The sequence below is a fragment of the Polypterus senegalus genome, chromosome 3, assembly GCF_016835505.1.
Source record: "Polypterus senegalus isolate Bchr_013 chromosome 3, ASM1683550v1, whole genome shotgun sequence".
In the NCBI taxonomy this organism is placed as follows: domain Eukaryota; kingdom Metazoa; phylum Chordata; class Cladistia; order Polypteriformes; family Polypteridae; genus Polypterus; species Polypterus senegalus.
Window position 1 is genome coordinate 141,564,999 of NC_053156.1, and position 12,307 is coordinate 141,577,305.

The window sequence follows — 12,307 nt, forward strand, 5'->3', positions numbered from 1 at the left end:
AAATGGCTTGCATTTTTATTTCACCTGAATTTGTTTTTCATGTAAGCTATTAAAATTTAATTAAATTCAATCTATCATTATAAGACTCATTTCCACGTAAAAGTCCAGCATGCGTTACACTGTTGTACACATATAATGATTAAACAAAAGCATTGAATTACAGACAACACCGCAGAGACATAAAAAGAGCCTTCAGTGTGTATACAGTACATAACTAAACACACATCTGAGCTGTAAAATGCAGAGTCTAATGGGTAGGTAGGCCATTCCAAAGTTTAGGCTCTGCCTCATACTGTAGTTTTGCTTGTCCTTTACATTTTATTCCTTTAATTTTTTGAGCTCTGAAGTGTTTACATGTATTTAGTTGTTTAAAGTAAAGGGGGACAGTTAGCCATATCCAACTTTCAATGTCAAAGGGGCTCTTTAAAAACTGTGTCTTAACAGGAAGCTAATGCAGTGATTTAAGAACTGAAGTTATACTATTGTACTGTATATCCTCCATTTACTTGAAAGTGCAGCAATAAAATATCCAATACTACTTGACACAAACGAAATAGCTTTTCAAGATTTTGTGTGATAAAAACACATGTAGATTTGAATTGTTTCTAACATGAAAAAGTCAGCATTGAAAGAATGGCACTGTGACAACTAAATGTCCACCAAATAACACCTATATTTTGTGTGGTTTCAGGCAAACTAGAGTTTATTGTGGAGTGTTATATGAAAAGGATAGTACAGTTTTGTGTGTGTATATTGCACATGTGAATGATATAAAATAAATTATAATACTGTAGCATCACCCCTTGCTGCCGACCTAGGCTCAGATCCCCAATATCCTGAATTGGATTGAGGGAATTTGAGAATGTTGAAAATGATATGTTACCATCCATTTTAATATGATCTCCACATTATTTGAATAAAAATAATAATAACTGCAAACATTTGTTTGTATTGACCAAAGATGATTTTTCAATAAAGGATCGTTGTGACCAGCTCTTTGCCATACAGGGCTTTCCCATCTCAGAGGACATGTTGGTATCTGTACAGTATTGTAACATCAGTGTCAGTCTGTATTATAACATTACCATCTAGTGGTGAACTTAAGTATTGTGACACTAGTGAACGCAGCTGCAAGCCCAGGAGTTCTTTACTTAAAAATAAAACCAATAGCTTTGCGAGACTCTTCTTATGAGTATTGTAAATATAACTTCATAATATTCAAGAAAGAGAATGTTGTGATGTAATTTGAATTTTAGGCTCTAATACTCTCTAAATTTGTACTTCTTGAGGTTACTGGTTTAATAGTCTGGGCTAGTTTCTGTTTTTTTCATAATTATTTTCAAGTTGCAATGATTTATAAATGAACAGCCTTCCAATAAGCAAATGGTATGCGCAGAAATCTGTGAAACATCATAAGTTTCTGGCAAAACTCACAGAACAAAGCCTGCAGATTTAGGAATGAGGAAGTAAGCTTTGTGTTGATAGTCCCAGTTGTAAAAAAAAAAAAAAATATATAATGAGAGGCGTTGACATTGGGCAGTCCCTCTTACCTAATAATAGTTGGATAAATACAATGCTGCTTTTTATACTTTGGGAAAATTGTAAAACTTTTTTTTTTTATTAGGGGATCTACTGTAGCTAACCCAGCCACAGGGGATGCACAAACCAGTGTGTTTCTTTGTGCCGGTCCCAAGCCCAAATAAATGGGGAGGGTTACATCAGGAAGGGCATCCAGTGTAAAATTTTGCCAAATCAATATGCGGACAACGTAGATGATCCGCTGTGGCAATTCCTAACCGGAGCAGCCGAAAGAAGAAGAAGGGGATCTACTATAACTGTTTTTCATCAAAGGAAAATCATTCCTGGTAAAAACATATCCACAGTTAAAGTATGTACTATTGTAATAAAACAAAGTTGAAACCTAAAATAGAGCTGGAGATCCATAATGAGATATTCCATCACTCCATTTTCCAACCCATTGAATCCGAACACAGGGTCACGGGGGTCTACTGCAGGGCACGAACCCACCACAGGACACACACACCCACACTAGGGACAATTCAGAATCACCAGTCCACCTAACCTGCATGTCCTTGGACTGTGGGAGGAAACCAGAGTACTCGGAGGAAACCCATGCAGACATGGGGAGAACATACAAACTCCATGAAGGGAAGACCCAGGAAGCAAACCTGGGTCGCCTAACTGCAAGGCAGCAACGCTACCACTGCGCCACCAAGGGATATTCCATTTATTTTTCATCTCGATAATGGAAATCTAAAAGAAAGCAACAAAATGATGAGAGCTCACACTTCGGGTATACCAATGTGCCTTGGTGGTGGGAAAAAGTAAAACTTTACCCAAATCAAAGAAAGGTTTGAAGGAATTCTTCCAGGTCAAAGTCCCCCTGACCGCAGGCAGAGAGAGATCAAGCAGTCAATCTGTAATGTAATCTCAATATCTTTCCCTGGTGACCCCTTGAAATCGGCCTGCATACAATTTGTGACATACCCATGCATATGACAAATGCATCTTACCAGTGGCCAGAATAGGAAGTCACTTAATATGGCAATGGACAACCATGTACTACCAGAATAGCAGACATATGTGTGGCATATATAGTAACTATCAGTTACTGAATGTCTGTACAAGGGATGCAAAACCATCCTTCCTTCCCTGAGAAAAATGGGAAAGTTGTATCTTGTTGAAGAAGGTGCAGATATTTTGTACAATATTGTTCCAGACCTTTCCACACACATTTGACAGGATTTAGATTTTAAGACAAATTAGGGTACGCATAAACTAAAAGTTACAGTATGCATAACTTGTTAGCCATGGACATCAAACATTACACATATCAATATTTGTATAAACAGGACAGGTTTGGAATATCAATTGACACAGCATTGTGTCTTTTGACAACCTAAAGAAACCCTCGTAAAACAAGGAGAGAATGTTTTTATTCCACTCAAAAGACACCTCAGTCAGAAATTAATCCAGTGCCCAATCATTGTGATTCAGCAACTCTACTCCTCTTCTTCACTGTGTCTCCTTACAGACATGCTAATCTCATCAATATTTTATGAAGCAAATTTTTTCTGGTGACCTACATCACTAATGCTGCACAAGTAATTATCCCTTAAATTCAAAACTCCACTTCAGATGCTATAAATTATGATATTATTGTTCCCAGGGCATAAATAATCGCTAATTGTGGCTCTTGCATGAATTCTCATCTCAACACCATGTTTTGTTTTCTTTTATGATAACTGACCTGCCATTGACAGGGCTATTAAAACAGCTCTGAGTAGGGCCCAGATTATGAAGATGATATTAGTCAAGAAGACATTTTTTCAGAAACAAGAAAAACACTAATTTATCCTTTTAGTGTTTTTTTTATTTAGTTTTGTAATGGCAAAGGAGTTAAAATGATTAGGAGTTGCTGAAGGAAATTTGGATTGCAAACCTTTCTTGTATTTACACCTTGTTAGTGTTTATCTTTTCCACACGTTCATTTCACAGACAAGAAACATGCAAACACCTCACCCTGTCTTTTATATCACATATCTGTTAACTGCACATCTCTGAATATATATTACTGTATAAACAAATACAAATTCATAATAATTTGGTATTTGGTACACTGTAGTAATCCCCTAATGTACAGTATCAATAGACACATATTTATGCCATTCTGTCAAGACAGAAGTTATTTCCACTTTCAAATGGAAACGTACATCCTTAAAACACATTTCACTATTTTACCAAACAGAACACGTCTTGTTTACATCTGCTTCATTTGTCACCTAATTAGGAAAATTAAATGTTGTCAATCTAACAATAACAGTTAAATCAGACAAATAGGTTGTAAGTACAATGCGCAGGCAGCAATACAGGTTCTGGCCAGTCATGGATGCTTGATTACTTGTATTAATGGTATTCATATGAAGTTTTCCTACACCTTACTTTAAATCCACAAAAACTTACCTCAGGTATTTTTTGTTTTTGCTTTGCAAAATACTCAATATTTATTTACAAAATGTTCTTGATGAACAGGTTAATCAGCAAAATAACCAATGCAGGTATCTGAGTCTCTTTTGTTAAGTGATACATAGAAAAAGCTAGCATAAGCACTGCAGATTGTCTCTTGGCTTTTGTTAGTTCATATTTTGTATAAAACCATAAATAATCCTTTTGGGCTCTCGATTTCATCTTTCTTCTGGAGTTCTCATTTTGAAATAAGATTGAAACAAATTATATGCCAGCCAGGAAATGTGCCATTGTAAACTATATATGCTCAAAACACAAATCATTCATATGCTATTTTGTGAATAGACCAAACTGATACTAAGTCAAGGCTGGATCGAGATCCCCACAAGTCCCTGGGTGACTTAATGAATTAAGCTCCTTAAAGAGAGTTGAACTTACATCTAACAATTCAGCATGCAGAATCCTGGTTGTGGTAGTGGTAGTTCCTACTCTTTATGAGTATGGGGGGGGGGTGTCCATCTTAACACTTTCAGGATATGGAGACATTTGTCGGTTTACATGGCACTTTCGCTATGGGGAATAAAAAGACAAAAACGTCCCTCAATATTCTGGCAGATCCCTGAAGGTAGATCTGCCCCTGCACTAGGCAGTCCACAGCGGATCATCTTCTTCCATATCTTTCTGTCCTCTGCATCTTGTTCTGTTTACACCCATCGCCTGCATGTCCTCTCTCAGCACATCCATAAACCTTCTCTTAGGCCTTCCTCTTTTTCTCTTGCCTGGCAGCTCTATCCTTAGCATCCTTCTCCCAATATATCCAGCATCTCTCCTCTGCACATGTCCAAACCAACTTAATCTCACTTGTCTGACTGTCTCCCAACCTTCCAACCTGTGCTGACCCTCTGAGCCGTACTTGTTACACCCAATGCAAATCTTAGCATCCTTAACTCTGCTACCTCCAGCTCTGTCTCCTGCTTTCTGGTCAGTGCCACCGTCTCCAACCCATATAACACAGCTGGTCTCACTACCATCCTGTAGACCTTCCCTTTCACTCTTGCTGATATCCATCTGTCACAGATTACTCCTGACACTCTTTTCCACCCATTCCACCCCGCCTGCACTCTCTTTTTCACCTCTCTTCCATAATCCCTAGGTAGTCCTACATGATTACATAAATTAAAAATCAGGAGCAATTTTAGTAGAAGTACATAAACATACATTGACTGGGACAATATGAGTAGACAGAAGCAATATTTGATTAAAGTACATAAAATTTAATTGGCTGGTATGAAAAGAAGGATGCATTAATATATAGTACAGCTAACAAGATAAAATAATTAAGATGTATGTGTTACTTGTAGATAGTGTACTGTTTTCATTGCGGTTTATTGAGGGAGCAACGCCACCTGAGTAGATGACAGACACTTGAATAAGCTGGTACTGTATTGCACTTAATGGAAACAGTAATGGAACAGTAATGGAAAAGAAGACAAAGGCAACATTAGAGGCCTTCATGACTAATGCTACTCACCTTCTCCATGATGCTTTGTATGGGAGCACTTTTAAACTGCCAATCTTTTCCACCATTGTGTGCTAGTAGGAGCTACTGGGACAGTTTTTTTCTTCTTTTTTAACCCACAACCATTAGGTTGTTTTTTTGTCCCCTCCCTTCAGTGCCAGTTAAAGCTCATATGGCTTATTTGGCTGACACCTTTAATTTTTTAAATTTCTTTTGGTTTTTCAATTGGAGCAAAGGCAAGTCAAGTGACTAGCTCGTGGTAACACATTGTCAGTAGCAGGAATTGAACCCACAACCTCTTTTTTGAACCACTACACCACACTGCCTTCCTAGCTTTCTATAGCATCTTATATATGAAAATACGTCTGTTATAGTATGGATGCATTATTAAACATTTTGTGTAACTAATATCATTACTGTTTAAACACACATAATGTATGTAATTCCAACAATAAATCCATAGCAGCTAAGAGCTATATATTTGCAGTTTTAGAATCACATTATTATTTTTATTAAATGAGACATATAAATATGCCAACATTGTAAAAATTGAGATATACTTAGGTTAATATACCAACCCACAAAGGCAAAACCTTTAACTAGGTTTCCATTCTTTGATGCACATTTAGGTGTCCAAGCTGTAAAAGGAATTAAAGAAGCAATACGAGTGGGCTGGATGACACTGGCATCATTTGAATCAGCAGTCCATATCTCTGCAGGTAGAAATCGATCCTGGGATTTCACTCAGAATAATCAACAGACATACTCCAGAATGCACCAGAACATTTAATAATGATAAACACTGCCATGAATATAACTTACTGAGAAATGGATAGATAGATGTAACTATAACACAGTAATGATTTTAATCAGACTAAAATAAAAAAGTAAAGCATACTGATACTGTCAAGAAGAAACAAGTCCACAGAAGCACTAGCAGGAAATAACAACTGACCTAAATCCAGGCACACCAACCATTGTAAAAAAACTCACACTGTTATAGTGTGGTGCTGAGGTGTCACATTGCATGGTTGCACCCAATCTGGGTGGCTTGTCGTGTGGTGCGTGCGGCAATGTGCTCTAATGAGTGCATGCTCCCAGCCCCCCAAAAACAAGTGATTTCCATTTGTGACAGATGGTGGCCAGAGCCATTACCCTACTGGGATGCCTCCACAGTGGAAGAACAGGAGGAGATGACTTATGAAGGGCGCTATCTCCCCCGAGCTGCTATTTGGCAGACCCCCTGTGGTGCAACAGCGCTTTTGGGCTATATGGGACTAGGTATTTGTCAGCTCAGCCCTGTTGGGTTCTGGTTGGTGCTGCCAGGGAGAGCTGCAGAACCCTACTTTGGGCTTCCACCACAACTGGGAGTAATTCCAGACCTCCCTAATGAGTAATACTCCCCAGTTTGGCCTAAAAGGAGCCAGCAGCCACTATGCCAGATTCAAGAGGGACTCAGGCAAAGTTGGCTGGAGGAGGAGGAGAGGAAGAGAGAAAGAAGAAGAGAACAATGACTGTTTTATTGGTGCTTGTACTGTGTGGTGGGCAAGGCAATCAAAAAGGGGCTTCCCCACATGAATAAACTTGTGTTGTACCAAAGAACTTGCGTTGCTGACTGTCTGTGTTGGGTTGGGGTGGCTGCAGTGCCCCGTGGTGGTTCACACGCTATATTTATACACTATCTGTTTACATTACAATCCACTTGATTTAATTAGAAAGTATGAAGTCTTTACATCCAAAACTGCAAGCATACAGTAATAAAATAGCAAGTTATAACAATTATAATAGGAGCCCATGTAAATTAAAAGAAACAAATTACATATACAACATCTATTTATGGCATGGCGTTAACCCTAGGTTCTCTTTTCCACTTGCATTTAGAAGATGATAATTTTACAAAAGGTTTTGTTTCCAAAATTAGAATTTATGTTTGCTCATATAATATCTGCCTAACATCACCAACAGTTTTGTAAAACTAATCTTAATGGGAACTTTTTAGAATATAAATACTGTATGAATGCTGCCCATGGGGAAAGCCTTAAGTGAAAGGTCACAGAATTCCAGATGTCTCAGTGTATGTTCCAAGAACAGCAGCAATAGTCCTCTTCTTAATTTAACCCTGATATTTTTTTGTGAGCAAACACACCTTACACAGTGAGGATGGAAACTCAAAAAATTGTTTCTGGTTTGTTAAGTATCCCCCTAGTGGTCACTACTAACATAGTCAGCACGGTAAATGGGGCCACCAAATCTCCAGAGACAAGGCCTCCTATCAATGAAAGAAGGCAGCAGTATGACTGTTTAAATAATCCATATATATAATCGACCAAGTCGCCCAACCATGGGAAGCACGACCATGGGGTACGCACGACGGCGCCCCGTCCTCCTTCTCTAATCCTCCTCCCGCCCCCACCCTCGCTCTCGAGGCATGCGCACTGCTTGCTCATGTGCCCACCCCCAACACCTCACCAAACACATGTTTACATGCTGCATACAGTGATTCCCATCCGCGACAAATATGCTTCTTCTTAGACGTTCTTGCAGGAACTCGGAAAACCTTTACAAAACCCTGATTCATACCATCAGAGCTAGGGGAGACATTCCTACAACCGTAGCATCTACAGGAATACAGTGTAGCAGCAACATTGTTACAGGGTGGATGTACTGCACATTCCGTTTTTAAAATGCCATTGAAGCTGGCTACTACTTCCACATGAAACATCAAACCTACCTCGCCACACGCTCAACATCTTCTGCAATCCAAATTGATAATATGGGACAAGGCGCCAATGACACATGCATACGCATTCCAGGCAGTCGACAGGTTATTACGTGACCTTATGGGTGACACGCAGGCATTTGGAGGGAAAACAATACTATTGGGTGGAGATTTCCGACAAATACTCCCTGTCATTATGCTTGGCTCCTGAGCACGTACTGTCACCAGTTGCATTAACAAGCAACCTTTGTGGTGTTACATGCATGTACTTACACTGATGACAAATATGAGAGCTCTTCCTCACGAACAACATTTCGCAAAATGGCTCCTCGATGTTGGAGATGGGAAAAACGGAACAGATGTAACATTACCTTCACATTGTTTTCCTTTTAATTCTGATCCCGTTTAACAACTATATGGCGACATCGACTTCTCAACTGTCACTCCGGAACAACTCAGTACGTGAGCTATATTAAGCGTCACCAATGAAGAATCGCTACACCTTAATGAACAAGTACTGAAACATCCCTACCGACGAAGTAACTTTCACCAGCACTGACTCCATCGTCACAGACGATCCCGCAGATCAACTTTCCTTCCCCGAAGAATTTCTTAACAGTCTTATTCCCACTGGCATGCCTCCGCATAAACTCAAAATTAAAATTGGTTCAGTCATCATGCTTCTCTGTAATGGCACTAGACTGACTGTTACCAGCATTCACCGCAATGTACTGGAGTGTAAAACTATCGCAGCTGCTACCTCACAAACTGTCCTTATTCCTTGGATTTCCCTGACCCCATCAGATTCAAATTTGCCTTTTACTTTTACACGCAGACAATTTTCTGTTAGATTAGCCTTTGCAATGACAATTAATAAGGCACAGGGCCAAACTTTCAAAAAGATATGCCTGTATCTGCCAAAACCAGTTTTCAGTCACGGACAATTATAATGTGCTCTCTCCAGAGTTCCATCTTTTCATTCACTCACAGTCTATCCTCAAACCTACCCCATTCGGACAACTGTGTCTTTCAGGAAGTGTTCACCCATCAATGAATAATTATACAGTGTATGCTATGCCGCGGGTCAGCTAATTATTTTTATTTCTTAAAGGTAATACAACAGTGGAGTCCCTGGTTCACAGAATTATTGGGTGTTATTCTGGAACCCATTCCACTAGACCAAGACTTAAGGGAGAACAATGCTACCCCCTAGGATTGAGAGTAATGAAGTGGGAGTACTGGCAGTGCGGTGACTGATAAGGATGGAAAAATTGTAGCCCAATTGTCGCCATGAGTTAAGTAATGAGAAAAGACAATGCTTATCAGCATTTGGTAGCAGCTTGTTGCCTGCTCTGACCCATAAATTCTTAAAATTCATTAAACTGATTCATACATTTCCCTTGGGATCTATCTATCTATCTATCTATCTATCTATCTATCTATCTATCTATCTATCTAAATTGTATTTATGGATCAGAGCAGGTGATGAACTGGTAAGTGGTATATTGGATATAGGTAGTGACAATTCTGTTGTCATTTGAAGCCTTAATAGCATTAAACAATGCTACCTGAAAAATACAAAATAGCGGCAGTGTGTGTAGCAACTTCAGAACATACAGCACTGTATCCCATGGCAGATATTCATCTTACCAGTAACAGAAATAACAGCACGTGACAGGTCCTTTTTGTACTGTCACTGGAACATGCTGTAATCTTTTGAAGGAATTGGATGGACAACATCTCAATACAAGAATAAATGAATTCTGTTCTTCCACACTACCCTGTGTTGATTCTGGATGTAACGAAAAGGTTAGGTAGGAACAACTGGCATGTGAAAGTGATTGTCAGTCAGCAGCTGACATTAGTTTTCAGGATGAATTCCTAAATGCCACCATTTGGTGAGAGGGTTCATCCTCAGAGGCGGTGTCCTTTTGCACACAGCTTCAGAGAAGACCCACTTGAAAATTCTATGGAAGGACATTTCAGTAGTTTAGGTAGAGATATACCAAAGGAACCTCTGTACATTGTACCCTGAATTTGACTATTAAAATGGTATGTTGTATTAGGTTACCTAGAGAAAGAGCAAAGACTAAATGCAATTGGTGATTCTCCATGCATATTGCAAGACCCATCTCTATCTCACTTATTAACATATACTCAGTGGCCATCTTTATGAGGATACAACTAAACAAATGTTGCTTAAGACTTAAGAATTATGGACTTGGAATATTAAACAAAGTGGAACAATACTGTTATTCGTGCCCTGAATGTCTGACCAAACGGAATGCAAGGTGTAGTCACACTCTATCTATTCCCTTGCTAATTTTCAATACTTCATTTGAATGGGTTGCTATAGATATTATACAGCTACTGGAAATGTCAGCATATTTACATCAGTCCATACTAGTAATGGTAAAGTAAGCAATGCAATACTTGGTGGACTTTAGTCTTTGGGAACAGTGATCTCTAGTGTGATATAGTGGATCTATTTCTGTGTCTTGGTGGTCCAAAAAAGTACTAAAGGGCCAGTGTATCTCACTCATGTCTCATCTGCTCAGGAACTTAGGTAAATTATTAAAAATTACACACTAGCATATCTCAGTATACCATTCCAAAACTGTCATGTTTAAAAAAAGCTCAGTACTTGCAAGTGCAATTAACTAAAGAGGCTTAGTAAAAAATAGCATTTAGCATTTACAATTGCTAGTTGTACTGTATTCTCCCTGTCTGGCTTCCTAGGGCACCAATGACTTTTTAACATCTGGGGGACGGACTGTTAAAGCCCCATGAAACTTACAGAACCATGCATATAGATGATTAGTCATCTTCTTGCCCTTTCTGAAAACTTTGGAAACATTCTATCATTCTTGAAGAAGGCTAAGTTCTATATTAACCCTGCAAAACATAAATTTAGCATGGTAGAGGCAAATTATGTGAGGTATGTAATAGATAGCCAAAAGTTAAGCCAAAAGTGTCAGAAAAATACAATTCTGTCACAGTCATTGGCATTTTGGCATAAAAATTCTGGTGAGGCCATATGGACCTGACAAAGAGACACTGTCAGAGTGGGTGGAGCCATCCTGAGATCCCATGCAGTGTGTGAGTGTCTGTATGTGTGAGTGTAAGTGTGAGAGAGATAATCTAGAGCAGAACTTACCCCTCTGTTTAATTCTATTTGCTCAGGTACATGGGCACTGGTGATCTCAGGAAGGATGTGGGCTTGTTTTGCTCACAGAGTCATGAAAAGTGAAGCAAATTGTCTTTCCTCTGACCGGAAGTGAGGGACAAGGCAGGAAAAGGGTCATTGTAGGTGTATGTTAAGAGCATGGAAGATTGGAACGGTGAGAGCATTATTGGAGGTTGGCTAAAGAATGAGACGGCCTCTAGTAAATTTCATGTGAGGGTAAGAGCGAGAACAACAACATTTATTTCAACACATACACAGGATCTAGATGAAAGTGTTTTACAATATAAGTTACAAGAAAAGAAATACAAATTAAAATTAGGTGAGAATAATAATTAATAAATAACATTAAAAATAAATTAATACACACTTAAGATAAAATAGATATATAAATAGTTGAAAAGTAGAGTCTTTATATAGTCTTTATATTTTTGTATTATTTTTTATATTAATATTTTATATTATTATTTTTATATTTTTATAGAGACTTTATATTTAAGTCTCTAAAAATGAGTCAGATGATAAGGTCAGATTGAGGACAGAAAAAATAAAAACAAAAAAACTCCAGGTAAGCTATACAAAAAATAAAATATTCTTCAGTAGTTCTTATTGTTCTTTAGGCTTCGTCTTAGGGGATTCCATGCAGTGGGTCTCATGGAGAGTATCCAATCTGATATCTGCTTTTATTCGAACATCATATGCAGCTGCACAGTGTATCAGATACCAGGATATTTGTGGAAAACACCACCACAGAGAAACTGGAAAAGAAAGCAGAGCAAAGCAGAAATTATTAATGATTGCAAATAAACTGAAGAATAGTATAATTCTATGCATTTATAGTGTACTAGGAATAGAACTAAAATATAGCTATGAAAAAGCCAAATTAAAAAAGTGGGTT